Below are 17,849 nucleotides of genomic sequence, written 5' to 3' on the forward strand. Positions count from 1 at the left end.
ATACCTTGTTAAAAAAATGCGATATTCGATATGCGATACGATATTGCTTAAAGTGCGAAAAATCGATTTAAATTATATTTTAAAATATTTAAAAATGAAAATTATATAACCAATTTGTTTCACATTCTTTCTTGCAAAAGAAAGAATCACTACAACTTCAGAAAGTGACCAGCAGTGTTTTAGCAGTACATAAAAAGTAATGTCACAAATCAGAAAATGTAATTTTAACATAAATGTAAACATACAAACAAAGAAATGAATGACACTAATTTTATCTCATTGTGACTTTGCTTTCCATACACTTTAAGTACTTCTTCACTACCACAGCAAAAACTATAGTCTGAGAAAGTTCAAACATGATTAAAGGCAAGTGAACAGTCAGTAAAAAGAAAGAAAAGGGGGGGGGGAGAACAAATACACAATTTACAAGCATAGATAAAATAAACCGTAGTATTCAGGTACAGAAATTTTATAATTAAGTGTAAAATAACACTGCATTGTGTTCACTGTATGAATTAAATTTAGATTAATCTTTGTTACAGCAGTTTTGTTGTTTGATTAACATTAGTGACATATTCAGCAGCACGTATTTATAGGCTACTGTCCCTTTAAATCCGACTGCACGGATCCAGTATGATACACATCCAATTTCTTTCTCAGCTGTTTACATTCATTTAAAACATAACTGACTGCGTTTACGAGAATGATCGTCGAGATGAGTACTATTGACATTATTCTGTGTATGTGTCTGTTCAAACATAAGGAGGAGATGCAAAAGACGAATCATCTGAAACACGTATCTGTGTGTGTGCTTTGCACGTGTGCGGCAGAACTGAAGAGACGCTGTGCGAGATGCGCCTTGTGTGCGCGCTTCAGGTGTGAGTCAGACAGCAAGACGAGAAGGCAAAGAGTTTTTTTCTGCAACTTATTGCACTAAATAACTCTTTGTAACGTCAAGCTATTCTCTGCTATATGCGTCAAACTAAAACTTTGACCTTTTGCAACATTTTGATTTAAGTAGCCTATTATTAAAATGATTCAGATATCGCACGCCGTTGCGATATGCATATTGCAATATTTACATTTGCAATATTTCGATATATCATGCAGCCCCAGGCAATATCCTAGCAAACTTTGACAATACAAAGAAATAGATTATCTGCAGTAAACAAAAGTAGTGCTTGCCTGTGCAAAAGATGCTGGGGACCTGTAAGGGTGTCAATATCCAGTTGCTAGGGTATTCTAGGTAGTTTAATCACTGGCCCAAATCAAGTATTTGTGTGAGGATGCAGTTTATTAAGTTTTATAATTTATTATGTTCTGGTCTTTGATATGTAGTAAAAGTTACACAGTTTTAGGGCTGTCACAACTCAATTTGAGTACTCGATTTAAAAAAATTCTCGATTACATTTTGCGTGTCGAGTAACCGGCAAAATGCCAGAAGTGGCACATTCCACAGATAAGAATCCATTAAACTTATTATTAGACCATTTCCCAAGGCTGCATGATATATTAAACCCATTTAAAAATCATAATAAAGCACAGGGCTCCAGACTGCAACCAAACTTTTGTTCAATTTGCGACTGAATCACACATAAAATAGTGCACTCATTTTATAATCACTTTTATAATACAAGTTGTTGGTCAGTTCAGTATAATACTATACAAAGAATAATGGTACATTTAATGAGAGTAGAATATATAATTTTTTCATATAACTGTTAATGTTGTTAATAAAAGTACATTTTGTATGTTCCCCAACTCCAGCCCTGAAGCATAATGCTATTGTGAATTCACAAACTCTATGACTCAATTAAATAAATCCTCTGCAGGCATTAGTTATAATACGTAATGTACGTTAGCTCTATTATTTATAATACATTATGTATTTTAATGGTTTTTTTCAATAAAACCATAAGATTACTTGCTTTTGATACTTTATTTGAACTAAATAGTATTGCCTATTGCTATTATATATGTATTTTAAGTCATTTTAAAGGCTTTTTTTGCTTAGGTCTATTTTTATTACTACAAAAAAAATTATTATAATGATCCGATTACTCGATTACCAAAATAATCGTTAGTGACAGCAAGGGATGCAACGATTATTGATTTTGTTGGTACGATTATTGTCTGAGGAATAATCACGGTTTCACGATTATGACGATTATTATGCATTTATCACATGTACTCTTTAGATAATAAAGTGTTATTTATTGCTGCCTTTAGAAAGAGAAACACCACCGTAACCAATAATACAGCACAAAATAATAATAATAAAGACAAATAAATGTCTATCTCTCCAATTGGAATTAAAAAGGTGACCTCTGCTCTGTAAACATCCATGTCAGTATTTCCCTTTTGAAAATAACTAATGAAAATAGATCACAAAAAGTATGCTATTTAGTGTTTTCAGTTTGTACATTCTTTACATTTCTTTTGGACCTGAGGCAGAAAACTGGAAACATGGTGAAAAAAAAAAAATCTTGTTGGTTTTTGACTTATGCATAATACTATAAAAGGGATAATATATAACAATGTTAATAAGTATTATTAATATAGGACTATTGACTTTATCCCACAGGGGAAACTATTAATAATGAGGGGAATAAACTGAACTCACTTATTAAAATGATTCAGATATCGCACGCCGTTGCGATATGCATATTGCAATATTTACATTTGCGATATTTCGATATATCATGCAGCCCTAGGCAATATCCTAGCAAACTTTGACAATACAAAGAAATAGATTCTCTGCAGTAAACAAAAGTAGTGCTTGCCTGTGCAAAAGATGCTGGGGACCTGTAAGGGTGTCAATATCCAGTTGCTAGGGTATTCTAGGTAGTTTAATCACTGGCCCAAATCAAAAATATTCATTAAAAATACATTTATTTATTTTTATAATTTATTATGTTCTGGTCTTTGATATGTAGTAAAAGTTACATAGTTTTAGGGCTGTCACAACTCAATTTGAGTACTCGATTAAAAAAAATTCTCGATTACATTTTGCGTGTCGAGTAACCGGCAAAATGCCAGAAGTGGCACATTCCACAGATAAGAATCCATTAAACTTATTATTAGACCATTTCCCAAGGCTGCATGATATATTAAACCCATTTAAAAATCATAATAAAGCACAGGGCTCCAGACTGCAACCAAACTTTTGTTCAATTTGCGACTGAATCACACATAAAATAGTGCACTCATTTTATAATCACTTTTATAATACAAGTTGTTGGTCAGTTCAGTATAATACTATACAAAGAATAATGGTACATTTAATGAGAGTAGAATATATAATTTTTTCATATAACTGTTAATGTTGTTAATAAAAGTACATTTTGTATGTTCCCCAACTCCAGCCCTGAAGCATAATGCTATTGTGAATTCACAAACTCTATGACTCAATTAAATAAATCCTCTGCAGGCATTAGTTATAATACGTAATGTACGTTAGCTCTATTATTTATAATACATTATGTATTTTAATGGTTTTTTTCAATAAAACCATAAGATTACTTGCTTTTGATACTTTATTTGAACTAAATAGTATTGCCTATTGCTATTATATATGTATTTTAAGTCATTTTAAAGGCTTTTTTTGCTTAGGTCTATTTTTATTACTACAAAAAAAATTATTATAATGATCCGATTACTCGATTACCAAAATAATCGTTAGTGACAGCAAGGGATGCAACGATTATTGATTTTGTTGGTACGATTATTGTCTGAGGAATAATCACGGTTTCACGATTATGACGATTATTATGCATTTATCACATGTACTCTTTAGATAATAAAGTGTTATTTATTGCTGCCTTTAGAAAGAGAAACACCACCGTAACCAATAATACAGCACAAAATAATAATAATAAAGACAAATAAATGTCTATCTCTCCAATTGGAATTAAAAAGGTGACCTCTGCTCTGTAAACATCCATGTCAGTATTTCCCTTTTGAAAATAACTAATGAAAATAGATCACAAAAAGTATGCTATTTAGTGTTTTCAGTTTGTACATTCTTTACATTTCTTTTGGACCTGAGGCAGAAAACTGGAAACATGGTGAAAAAAAAAAAATCTTGTTGGTTTTTGACTTATGCATAATACTATAAAAGGGATAATATATAACAATGTTAATAAGTATTATTAATATAGGACTATTGACTTTATCCCACAGGGGAAACTATTAATAATGAGGGGAATAAACTGAACTCACATGTTTGTAGAGAGACGTGCTGATGCATGTTCACACACACACACTTCTCTCTCTCTCTCTCGATCGAATAATTAATTCAAGTAGCTAAATGTTATAATTAATTAACTCAAATAAATGTGATCTTACCACACTATTTCATCTGTCTGATCTGAAGTGGGCAGAATACTGAGCTAACGAGCCATAGCTTCGCGTCAGTCTTGCCTTCACGTCGTGCATTAATATAGTTTAAAGCCGTGTATTCGCTCTTTAGCAGCAGTTTTTACGACAATATTTAACTGACACCCTGGTCATTCGGTGTACCCGAAATGGTCCCACACTATCAACTTCAGGCATTTCTCTGGTGGAAATAAAGGATCGCTGTTTGGTTCCTCTGTCATAGTTCATCTAGTGTGTGTAGTATCCTCCGTGTCTCTGATAAGCACAGCATTTTAAGCTTGTGCACCGCTAGTGTAACTTTGCTTTCGTTTTGACATAAGAGGGAACAAACACTTTGGCTGTTAATCGGCCATGCAGGCACGGTCATCAGTCAATTTCAGATAATCACATCAATAGGTGATTAATGGGCCTGGCTGATACATCAGCACTGCACTGTCAAGCCAAAGAAACAACAGACGCAGGATGACTCTAAACACAGACAAAAAAGCAACATTACATCTTTGTTCAACAGGTTAAAGGGTTAGTTCACCCAAAAATTAAAATTAGCCTGTGTTTTACTAACCCTCGAGGCATCCTAGGTGTATATGTCTTTCTTCTTTCAGACGAATCATATCGGAGTTATATTAAAGGGGTCATATGATGCGATTTCAATTTTTCCTTTCTCTTTAGAGTGTTACAAGCTCTTGGTGCATAAAGAAGATCTGTAAAGTTGCAAAGACTAAAGTCTCAAATCCAAAGAGATATTCTTTATAAAAGTTAAGAGTCAACCACGCCTAATTAAATAATGCCTGGTTCTAACACGCACCCACATGACTACGTCACGATGTGGGAAGATTTGCATAATGCCACCCAAATGTTCACGCAAAGAAAGAAGGTGTAACTTTTATTCTCACTGCAGTATTGTTGCCGCCGCCATGTCGTGAAGGCGCTGTGTGTCTCACTCAAGACACCGGGCCTCCGCTCACTCTAGCCCGCCGTGTGTGACGCTGTGTTTCGTTGTGAAAGTGAAACTACTTTGTTTGGCCTTCCAAAAGAGGACACGCCTAGAAATCAGTGGTTAAGTTGTATTTACAACACTGTTCCAGAATAGTTGGAGGACTGTTTCCTGATCCTGGTAGAGTAGACTACAATGCTGGCTGTTCTGACTCACAGTCTGTAAGTAAGTTTTTTTTATATTTATAGAATTTGCCACTGACGATTCAAACAAGTTTTGAGCAGTGTAGAGTAGCGCTTGTTCTTTGTCATTTCTCCAATCACAAATGCAGACATGGTTTTTATGTTTACGCGGCGCGATGCAACGCAACGCGTAAAAAGACAGTACAAGTCATTATAATCCGTAATTATGTCCCCACTGGATGCAACAAATGCCTCATTTATAATGGGTTTTAATGTTTTGTCTCGTCTCTCCGGCCTGGACAAGGCATCACAGTATGTTAAGGGACGTAATATTTCCGTCACACGCTTGAGGTATTCGGCCAACGCACTGGATAGCTGGCCAATCAGAGCAAATCTCGCTTTTCAGACCGATGAGCTTTGTAAAAATCAAGTGAGAAAAAGTGTTTACTACGTTTGAAATTGGGATATTTTTCTTATAAAAATGCATGGATTTGCTACGGGAGGCCTTTATTCACCCCCCGGAGCCGTGTGCGGCATGTTTTATTATGGATGCGCACACTTTATTTGATGTCTTGTTGACTGTTCAACAGAAACACCCGCTGACTGCAATGATGGAGCTTGGAATAGCCAGGACAATTTTTAATATAACTCCGACTGGATTCGTCTGAAAGAAGAAAGTCATATACACCTACGAGTAAAACACAGGCTAATTTTCATTTTTGGGGGAACTAACCCTTTAAGATTGATGATCATCATATCGTTTACTCTTCCTATTTCGGTTCATTTTTTATGGGTTATTCCTAGTCAGTTATGTGCTTGTGCTGTTGACCATTAGGAATGTCTTCTTTTCCTAGCTGAATTGCAGAAGGCTAACCTGCACGCAGACATCTAAACACACTGCTCAAACTACACCTCACATGTGAAGACAAGACTACTTCTTTACTTATGGGCCTCTCTGCCAAAGCAACTTGAGACTGATGAACACCTCCTGTCCAAATAACACACAATTCCAGAGTAAGGCGTTGTTTTATCATAAACTAGTGGGATGTTCTGTACTTCAACTGTAATATTTCCCAGCCTGTCATAGAGTCATTTAAATGTTTCATCCAAACAGTGAAGAGGAATTACAGTAAAGTTTGGATGACCCTTTAAGTTATAAATATTGTCAGACTAGTGGTCTACTACATATGCACCTGCATTCAGAGCCCTTTATTTCTTCAACATTTTCTGGTTATGAAGTTACTTCCGAGTGGATTAATTAGATTTCCTTTCCCATCAATCAATACTCAGTGCTGCATAATGATTCGGTAAAAACATTTAGCAGTAAAAATAAAAATCATGAAGGTGATTAAATAGAGAAATATCATTTTTGGTGAACTATGAAAAATGAAAAAATTAAAACCCTTTACATTAGATTTCAGGCCATCTACTTCAAAAATTTGACTTGTGTAATGTGCTTGCTGTAAATTCACTGTGCTGTATTTAGAAAGGCACATGACTACAGGAGGTTTCACAGTTCATGACAGGGCAAAACCAAGCCATGAACTCTCTGCAGACCTCTGAGGCTTTCTCACCTTTGAGAAGAATATAAATTTAACATTCAAGACTCCGAGGCGCAAAGTCAGAGAGGTGAGGAAGCACCCAATGGCCCCTTAGAGCTCCCGAGTTACTGTGCAGAGCTAGAAAAACATCTTGGAAGGACAATCAAGTCTTTAAGCAAGGACTGAGAGACTGGCTCAGCATCACACAGCGTCACACTAGAGAGGACATTTAGTAAGACAACAACTTGAAGCACACAGCCAAAACAATGCTCAAGTCTCTCAATGCCCTTGATAGCCTTGTTGTTGTGGGCATTTGTGTGTCGACTGACAGCAAAGAAATCTTTTCGATTCATTTTGAACTGAAGTCTATGGCTGCATTTTCCAACAATGCACCAAAAGCACATACTTCATTTGTGATAGTATGCACATAACATACTTATGATACTGCAGATATACTTACATATCTGATTCACACAATGATTCCTGAATAGGCAAGAGGAACAAGCCATTTAGAACATCAGGCGTTTTAAGAAATAACCGTCCCAATGAAACTGATCAAACAACTAAATAATCTTATATTGAGTGTACCTGCGTCAGAGAGTGCACATTTGGCTCAATAGCTGGCAGTCAGTCAGTTCTCTTGGCCTTATCACGTGCATTTGGGTCCTTGTAACCAGTTTAGTCTGACAGGATGCTGCTTTAATGTGTGCTTACACATTCATTAAGCGCATCGATGAGGATGTGTGTGGCCAAGAGGTCCTAACGTGTGATATGCGCTTGTTCTACGATTGGATGAGGACTGTGAGAAGACGACGGATTAATGAGATGCTACAAGGACAGCTATTATTTAGTCTCTGTGTTTTGGGGTTAATCGTGGTTTCAGAGAGGTGACAGGACTATGTGACACACTGCAGGCGGTGAAACAGTGGCTACTAGCAGAGACAGATGCTGTAAACACTTTCATTAGGCAACCAGCCACCCGTAATGGAGGAAAAACACTCCAACATCACGATTGTACTCGTTCAGGTTTTGTTTTTCATTGCCACCGGGTCGAGTATTGCAATGACAGGCAAGATATCTAAATTCGACATGAAGATCCAGATCACAAACAGTGCTGCATCAACCGCACTAATGTGTTGATGAATGACACAGGGACATCATGCAAATAAAAAACATCTACACAGGAAATTAGTTTCTCCTACATTGTGTAACAATCATTTATTAAGACTGTAATGAATATGAAATTAAGTAAAACAAAAAGCATTGAAGGGATGATTCACCCAAAAATGAAAACTGTCATCATTTCCTCAACCTCACATAATTCGAAGCCTGTATGACCTTTTTTTCTGTGAAGCACAAAAGATGATACAATGGCCGGTCCATACAGTCAATACAGAGTTATTTCAGCAGCACTGAGATACTTTATTAGATTTTTTTAAATATTTTGAAATAGTTATTATTTATATATTTCCTATTTTAATTTTAGTTATAGTTTTAGTAATTTTGGTTGGTGTTTTTGTCATTTTAAATTACATTTTGTTTCTGTCTAATTTTTATGAATTTCTAATTCAATTTTAGTTTTAGTTAATTTAGTACACTGTTCAACTATATTAAAATGAAATGTTTTTTTGGCAACAAGCTGAAAATAATATGTTAAATAAATATGTTTGTGCTTTGTTTCGGTTTACGTTTATTTTTTCAAGTAACAAAATGCGTTTTTATGGTTTTAAATTTAGTCGAGTATCTAAATCTAAATTCATCTAAATACCATGTGCTATGTTTAGCAGAGCAAAGAAAGTCATACAGGTTTGGAATGACACAAGGGTGAGTAAAATGATGACAGAACATTTTTTAAGGTGAACTATCCTCAGCATGAAAGCAGATCTGCAGATGTGAAAAACATCTAAAGATCCTGGCCAGAGACGTCTTCACAGAGAAGCTTTGAGTGAAAAACTGTTAAAAACACTGATGAAATGCTCGTCTGCTGAGGTTTAATGAATGCCTGGGATTTCTGGGATTCCAGGAGAAGGGCTTGAGCAGTAAGGGTTTTGACTGAGTTAATACCTTTGGCACTCAATGGGCCCGTCTCAGCCCTAAAGGAGGGGCTCCACTTGAGTATACGGCCTTGATAATCAGCCCAGTGAGAGCTCAAGCATCCAAAAGAGCCAAAAATGTATGTGGAAACTTAATCAGAGTTAACCAGATCCATTAAACAGGCTGTTATCAGCCAATTATAATCAATAATCATTGACTTACAATTTGCAATGACGTATAATTGAGTCTTTTAAGTGGCTGAAGGATCCCAATCTTTTTCCAGACCTTAGTGACCTCAGAAGTGGGAAGAGAAAACCTTCAAAATGTGTTTTTGGCTTTCTGACAAAAACTCCACCTGATGATAGGGCTGTGCGATTTTGGGGGAAATATCAAATTGCGATTTGTTTTGACAGATATTGCGATTGCGATTTGATTTGCGATTTTAAATTTGCAAAGTCAAGCTTCAGCTCAATATTGCCAATAATGTGCAGCACAGTATGGGTATCATTACCCTGTTGAAAAAAACAACAGAAACTATCACAGAAATTCTTATAGTTTCCATTAAACCATTACAAAATTCCTTTTTGTTTTGGGCATTATTCCAATAGGAATTACTGTTGTTCTATTGGTTGCCATCTGCCAGATTACATCCCACCAATAGAATCCATCAAATAGACACCGTTATAGTTTACATTAAAACCAATACAATTCCCATTATAACCCTGAAATCCATTAAATTTTTTATTGTGTTTTGGGAGGGGTTCTATTTTTAAAAAAAAATTTCAGCAGGCAAGATTATAATGGTATAACTACTTTTACAGAATTAACTTAATTACTGAATTTCACAGAAAATATTTGTTTATTTTTTATAAATAAAGAACTGTATTTCTTAAGTCAGTTATTAAAGTATTACATATGTTACATAGGCTGATTTATTCATTTTAAGTATTTGGGATTTTAAGAACAAGTGGAAAATGTGCTGAATGTTTCATTTCATCTAAGTGAAATTAGCAAAGCAGTTAGACTGAAATTACATTCGTTTTAAACGGGGAGCCAGGCACGGGTCGACACAGGTTGCACGCGTGCATCAAGGCACATCCATACTGCCAGATGCGCTCATGGAGACTTGCGGTGCGGAGCTGGGTGCGAGTATAAACGAGCATTACGAGACAGGCTGCGTGTTCTGGAACAGAGTAATATCGCGTCCACATCACAGGCTTTGCGATTAGGAAATCGCAACGTCTCAAATCGCGATTTCGATTAATCGCACAGCCCTACCTGATGAATACATATGTTGTTCATCCACTAAAAACTGCACAGCCCATATAATTTCAGTGGATTAATGCTGAATATGGCATGATTCATTTCCTGATATTACAGAAGGGCTATTTAAAGAGGCTTAAGAAATCACTTTTAGGGATGCATGTTCAGAAGCAATGTTCAAACATTTCACCAAGAGGAAGAACGTTTTGTTGAGTAAGGCCGAGCTAAAGAAAAGATTGGCTGCAGAGTAAGTGCATGGTTTAAAAAAACAGACAGTGATGACAGAGAGAACAAGGGTGAGAAAGGAAGAGTGTAAAAGTGATTCATTTAGAGGCAATGATGTGGCTCTGGCTGGTGTTTTAGGAGGCTACAAGGTGCGTAATGACAACATGCTATGGAAGAGTTTTGAAAATTACTTGTGCAGCAGTTCTACATTTTGAACGAATGTCAAAAAGCTGCTTTAATCCTACAAATCGGGTCAAGTGAACATTCAAATATTCATCAATTTACTATCAAAGTAAAGATGCTGAAGAGGAACTGGCTCCTCAAAATACTTAAGAAATTAAATCGAAATTGTTTGAGTTGTTTTGGCCTTTACTCTATGTCTGTAAACCTTGAGGCTAATCTATATGTTAGTGTACTCCAAAATGTTGACAAAATTCATTTATATACATAAATGTCTTTGTCTTTCAGGAAAAGACCAAAAATATTGACTCATCCTATGCTACAAAGGTTTTGACTAATCAAATGGTAGAACGAGAATGTCCCACACCCAAAAAAACAAATAAAACTGACTAGAAAGTACCTAAACATGGCTACTCAATTTTACCAGTATTATAGTATTTATTAATGTTTTGAATTTGCATTTATTTTCATATTTCTCATTTTCATTTTAATTGTAGTTTAAGTTTCAGTCAGTGTTTAGTAATTTTGTCATGCGCTTTTGTATTCTTTTTATTTTTTATTTCTATTTTAGTCATTTTAGTATGTTAACAAAAACAAACACTTAACAGGTTTAGGTAAATTAACAATAACAACACTGAATATGACATGGTCTCATCTACACGTCCAGTGTGCCACATACACACAAAGCAATACTTTAAAAGATATTACACGTATGGCTAAAAATGTTGCCCATATTGTTCAACTGTATTTAAAATAATCACTTTTTATTTTTGGTGGGGTGGGTGAGGTTGTAAATTGTATTATTAGGCTTGTGTTTTTGTGCTTTTTATGTTTGCCTATATGTCTTGCTGCAAAACTAATTGCCCCTTGGGGGACATGAATAAAGTTGAATGAATGAATGAATGAATAAATTCGATTTTAACATTTTCTAAAGAAAGTGTGAGCAATACTCGCCTGTGCCAACTTTCACATATTTTGTGGGTGGTTATGGAGTTTCTATGCGACTGCTAAGGTGTTTGGTGGTTTTTGTCAAGTGTCCATTCTCCGTTTCTCTCAAATCAAGCATGGTTCATGTGTAGATCCTAACACGTCTTGGTCTACCCTTGAACTCTGGGAAAAAACATCCTCCCCACAGCGAAACGGAGCACTGGAAAGGTTTGGTTCCTGTCTAATATTGTTGGTGCTGATGGTCAGAGGGTCTAGGAGCTCTGCCCCTGGGACCATTCATAACATCCCACTAGGAAGCTGCCTAACAATGCCCAGAAACAATTGGGACGAACATTCTGTGAAGTTCGGTAACAGCTATTGTTCCATGCTGAGATTGAATTGGCGCCAGTGTATCCTGTAGTATCGGAGTGTCAGGCAATTGAGGGGGAAACGGGGGACTCGACAGTGAAGCCTCCTGCCGTAGACGATCCTTCCTTTAGGATACACCCCTGCGTGCACTTTATACACACTTTCACCCCAGAGTTACTTGTTTCTTAGCAGCACTGAGAAACAACAAGTGTGTACATAAGATCTCATTTCCGCACATAAATAACAGAAGCATAGGTGAGTTCTTTTCTAGCTGACCCTTACGGGCCCTCAGAGATTGAAACGGATGGAGACGTGAAGGTCGCTGACGTATGTGAATCTGGAATCATCTCACATGGAAAAAACTACAGGAAGAATCACACTCCTCAAGGTCTAACACTTATAAAGAGTGTTAAAAATAAAACGGCTCCATTAAAAATGTTTATTTCAGCCTTTATCGTCATTTCTCGTGCCATTAATATCTTTTGACATGTTCTTTTGCAGAATCGGTTCCATTTTTTTAAATAAGACAAGAATAGAATGACGTTTGCATCTGTTAAAGGTTCCCATACGTGTTTTATTCCACCGATGTGTGCAGAACCACAGAGACACACTTTGCCATCACGGGTATAATATAATATTTCACAATAATACAGATTTGACTGCATTTTTGATCAAATAAATGCAGCCGTGTTGTAAAAGAGACTTCTTTTACAAACATTAAAAAAATCTTACCGCCTCCAAACTTTTCAACAATTATGTACTATAAATTACTTTGTTTCCTAAACTAAAACTCCCTTAAATAGCATCTAGTGAGGTATTTTGAGCTAGTTGCTTTATTAGTAGCTTGTAGTGTCACAAACTACTTTTTAAAAGGGTAGACAGTCGTTTAACGACTTTAATTTATGTGTACCTTGCAGCTTAGGAAGCTACAGTTTCAAAGTAGTTTCCTTAACATTGCCGCGAGTGAACAAGTAGTCAGACAAACTATATGACCCAGACTGAGCCTTGAGCAAATCGGATACGAATGGCTACACAAAGCTCATTATTCGAATAACTAAAAAAAAGAAACATACTATATTAGCTAATCAAATATGAGCCAATTCTCTAAGCCAAATACAATCTGTCACCAGGGAGGTGGACGTTAAGCCACAAATTTCAACATTTAGCTACATGTAGTGTTTCTATTCTCCCAGTCAAATTACTGTTTCTCCATCCCAGCTGTGTTTCTAATCCCCTCTGAGGACAGATAACGAAGATAATTTTTAATGTGTGTAAAATATTCAGTGCTGGGGGAAGCCCAGCCTCATTCAGCACAGGCTGACAGACTCAACAGAAGCCATGGCGCTCCCCTAACAGATCTAACACAAAACATGGACTTTAGCCTACACAGACAGTGAACTTCACTGGTATGAAGAATGGGCAGAAACTGTTCCCAAATCACCAATGTTCTCCTCATTTGTCCTTTACATGATTACACGAGTGCCTTTAGAAAAGCATTCAAGTATATTATCGTCCTTCAACGGTTCCCGTTTTGCCCATATAATGACTGAGTTCCCCACAGGGCAGCTGGCGGGCACAAGAAGTCAGGCCCATTGCTGTGTCATCGTGCAGGATGATGCTCGGTTATTCAGTTTGGCGCAGTTGGTTGGTATAAGCGAGCATCAGGCATTTAAAAACCCCAAAAAAGGGCCTGATCTACTGTCAGACTTTATTAATTCCTCAATGGCGATAGATTTAAATCAGTTTTACTGCTTCCAACAGTCAAAATATGTTCACTGAGCAAAAGCTGCTCAGGAAAAACCAGTGCCAACAATTCCAAAACTATTCCAAATATGAAACAAAACCGCTTTTGTACGGCTGCCAACAAAACCGCGGAAATCTGCAAAAGAAACTTTGGCAGCACGTCCCTGCGCAGTTACGACAGGCTTTTTTTCTTGCTATCTCTTTCCCTCCTTCTCTTTTAGAGGCAGCTGCGCAAGAGGCCTGCTAAACTGGCCGTCCTCAGTAACTTTCCTCTTTCTCTGGATCACACACAAGGAAGGGTGCGCAGCTGCTGCACTTGCCGCTGATCACCTACAGACAGAATTAAGCAATGCAACTCTGCAACTCCCTCTAAGTGGTGCAGGATTGAGGGCGAGGGACACGCTTGGATTCCTGTTGAAATCCAGCAGCTGGATAGACGTGTGTGTAAGACAAAATCTCTTAACGTGATTCAATATTATGCAAAGAGGCATTTGGGATAAAGGGACCTTAGCAAATGAGCAAGAATGCTAGAGAGAGAGACAGTACGTGTAAGATCCTCCACGCAGAGGGATTAATGAGCGAGGAAAACTCACCTCACTAACAGCTTAATCCCACTGTGATTAACGCTCTATTATGGAGCTCATCAAATTGATACGTTGTGTAGAAGCCCTCATGTGCTTTAAATGTACAGAAACAGTAAATGTTTATGCATCCCGAATAACAGCAACCAATGGTAATAATTCACCTGCCAACAAAACAAACACTTTGCCAGTTAAACGCATCTTACAAAGAAACTAACTTGCTGAAAACATCATTCAGGAAATAATTTTTGTGGAAAGCGTAATACAAAATATTTCTATTTTAAATAAAGTATGCTCTTTTGAACGTTTTATTTATAAGCCAATCCTGAAATAAATGTAACACTACAAATGTCTTTACGGACACTTTAAATTCAATGCATGCTTGATGATGATTAAAAGCATTTATTTCTTTTTTTTATTTTATTTTACTGACCCCAAACTTTAAACCCTCTGATGCTGCATTTTTTTTTTTAAAGATAAAGAAATTAATGTACTATGATTTAGTCTTATAATGTTTTTTTATTTATTTAATATTTAGTATTTTTAGGGGATTTTATGGCACTCAATTACATTTATGCAGTAGTTAAAATCAATTTATTACTTGTTAACCACTTTTTGAGCATTAAATTCCCAACTTAAACTGTGAAATTAAAAGTTTAAGTTTATTGTTATTGTTATTAAAACTGCACAAAAATACCCTTTTACTATCACTATACTATTAACAGTGTGTCACCTTTGTGGCTCCTTTACGCAGCAACAAGCTGATATAGTAAGTGATGTATGCAGCTATGAATTCAAAGGCTCTCCTCTCAACAAAATCTGATCACAAGTGGCTACAAGAGACACATCTGAGATGCACGTCAATGCCAAGTGTAAACAGTAATGTATCTCAGCCGACCACCTGTGATCAGATCAACCATGAGAGATGTCAGTGGCCCAGTTTTGAACTGGTATTCAGTAGCTAGGACACAGAAAACAGTGTTTTTTCCCCCCCAAGAGTATTTTAGGTTAAAATGTATATATAAGAGGGGAAAATGTATATTGTAGATGCTGTTGTTTTAGCACTTCAATAATCTTAAAATCTTCAGTGTAGCTAGCTTTTTTAAAGTACACATACTGCAACAATATGTGGTCATGAAAATAAGAAAAAAAATATTATAAAAATTACTACATTAATAGTTTTGAAATACACTGTCAAGCCACAGAACAGGGCCTAAATACAACATCTTAAGGCATTGCTACAACATGGATGACGAAAACAAGACAAGACTTATTGCCAGAATTAGCTCTTGAGGTCAAGTGCCAAATGGCAGAAAACCTCTCATGAAACTGCACAAAATATACTCACTTGAGTACCTACACAATCAGCCATTTCTGCAAAATCCACAAAAAAGAGTATTTTAGGTTAAAATGTATATATAAGAGGGGAAAATGTATATTGTAGATGCTGTTGTTTTAGCACTTCAATAATCTTAAAATCTTCAGTGTAGCTAGCTTTTTTTAAAGTACACATACTGCAACAATATGTGGTCATGAAAATAAGAAAAAAAATATTATAAAAATTACTACATTAATAGTTTTGAAATACACTGTCAAGCCACAGAACAGGGCCTAAATACAACATCTTAAGGCATTGCTACAACATGGATGACGAAAACAAGACAAGACTTATTGCCAGAATTAGCTCTTGAGGTCAAGTGCCAAATGGCAGAAAACCTCTCATGAAACTGCACAAAATATACTCACTTGAGTACCTACACAATCAGCCATTTCTGCAAAATCCACAAAACAACATCCAAAAAGGGAACTTTACGGTTCACTACCTTCTTAATCCATTATAAACGGAGAGCGTAATTCCTGCGGTACACACAACAAACACTATGAAGTCTGTGCAACATACACAAATCAAAACTGTTTGAAAACAACGTTCATCTTACAGTATCTCTTTGCTCTTTAGTGCTCTGTGGCTTTATAAGCTGCTGCACACTCTAAGCAATATTGGACCCCTAACCACAAGTCCATCACCACAGACCAAGCAGCAGGCCAGGACTGATTCTATCATTAGATAATGCTTTTTTAATCTCCGCCTTTGGCCAAAAACTCCATCCCCTACTGTACAACTGCAACTCAGCAGACATGAGTCAAAGCAGCCCAAACAAGGATATTATCAAGGCACTTAACAAGGACTTCAGTCTATCTTTACTCTTGCATTAATCACCTACAGGCAGTTTGTCCCTCAACTGCACATGAACAGATAAAGCAGCATTACGAAAACCGTTATTGTTTTCTGAATGTTTTTCAAAGTCTCTAATGCTCTCCAAGGCTGCATTTATTTGGTCAATTATAAATGATATTGTGAAATATTACTACAATTTTAAAATGTGATTTATTCCTCCTGTGATGGCAAAGCAGCCATTACTGAAGTCTTCAGTATCACATGATCCTTCAGAAATCATTTTAATATGTACATTTGGTGCTCATTTTTCATTATTATCAATGTTGAAAAAAAACTAAAGTTCAAAAGAACAGCATTTATCTGAAATATAAATCTGTTGTAACATTACAATTGTCTTTACTGTCCCTTTGAACAAACAATGCATCCCTGCTAAAAGTTTTCATTTGCAGTATATTTACCGTGTATATTAATAGCAATACTAGAGTTACATATTGACACTGGAATGGTTTTAGCATGTTGCTATATTGTTTGGATGGTTGCTAGAGAACTGTCACAAGTCAAAAGAGCCCATCTCTACATATTTATTTTGGTCACTAGAGACTCAGGCCCTCCTCCAACTTAAGACAAAGGGATTTCTGCCCGAAAACGAATTGCGCACATCTGCCTTAGAAAACACAGCTAGAGAGGAGAGTATTTTCTTTTTAAAATGGGGCCGCAGAAAGACCATAACCAAACAAAACATGATCATGCCTCCAAGACACACATGACACCATACAGCTGGTTCAAAGAACAGTTATACGATGTGTCCCATGTGTTGCGTAATTGTGAGCTCAAGGGCTTTGCACCAATATGTAAAGTTCTTCCTTGTGTTCAAAACTCAAGCTCTTTGGTACTTCGAATTGAACTGACGGAACAAATTGCTGCAGACGGGTTCATTGGTTGCAGACCAGCTCAAAACGTGCGACTGGCCACTCCAATGGATCCTGACAGGTAAAAAAAACACACACAAACACCTACACAAAGCACCACCCACACCCCGAACTACTGCACAAACAGGGGAGTTGCGTCATAATCTGGAACATGGTTCAGGCTTTGACACAGAAACTTGGCTTACTAAACTGCAGCTTATCACCTGACTTGTTGCTTCCAGGATGGTTGCTGTTAGCCGCCTTTACTGCTGAAAGAAACCAGTGAATGTACTGCCAACACAGTCTGACACACACACACACACACACACACACACACACACACACACACACACACACACAGGGCCCTGACAACTTTCCGCTCACTTCTCAAAACATCTCAAGACTCTAT

The 17,849-nt window shown here is 36.6% G+C and overlaps 1 protein-coding gene across 1 annotated transcript in view; it reads right to left on the bottom strand.

Annotated features, from left to right (window-relative positions):
- insra (insulin receptor a) overlaps positions 1-17,849 on the bottom strand; it is a 67,876-nt gene that overhangs the window by 41,686 nt on the left and 8,341 nt on the right. The gene's annotated exons all lie outside the window — the stretch shown is intronic.

Source organism: Sinocyclocheilus grahami, unplaced genomic scaffold (genome assembly GCF_001515645.1).
Source record: "Sinocyclocheilus grahami isolate Dianchi unplaced genomic scaffold, SAMN03320097.WGS_v1.1 scaffold141.1, whole genome shotgun sequence".
Taxonomy (NCBI): domain Eukaryota; kingdom Metazoa; phylum Chordata; class Actinopteri; order Cypriniformes; family Cyprinidae; genus Sinocyclocheilus; species Sinocyclocheilus grahami.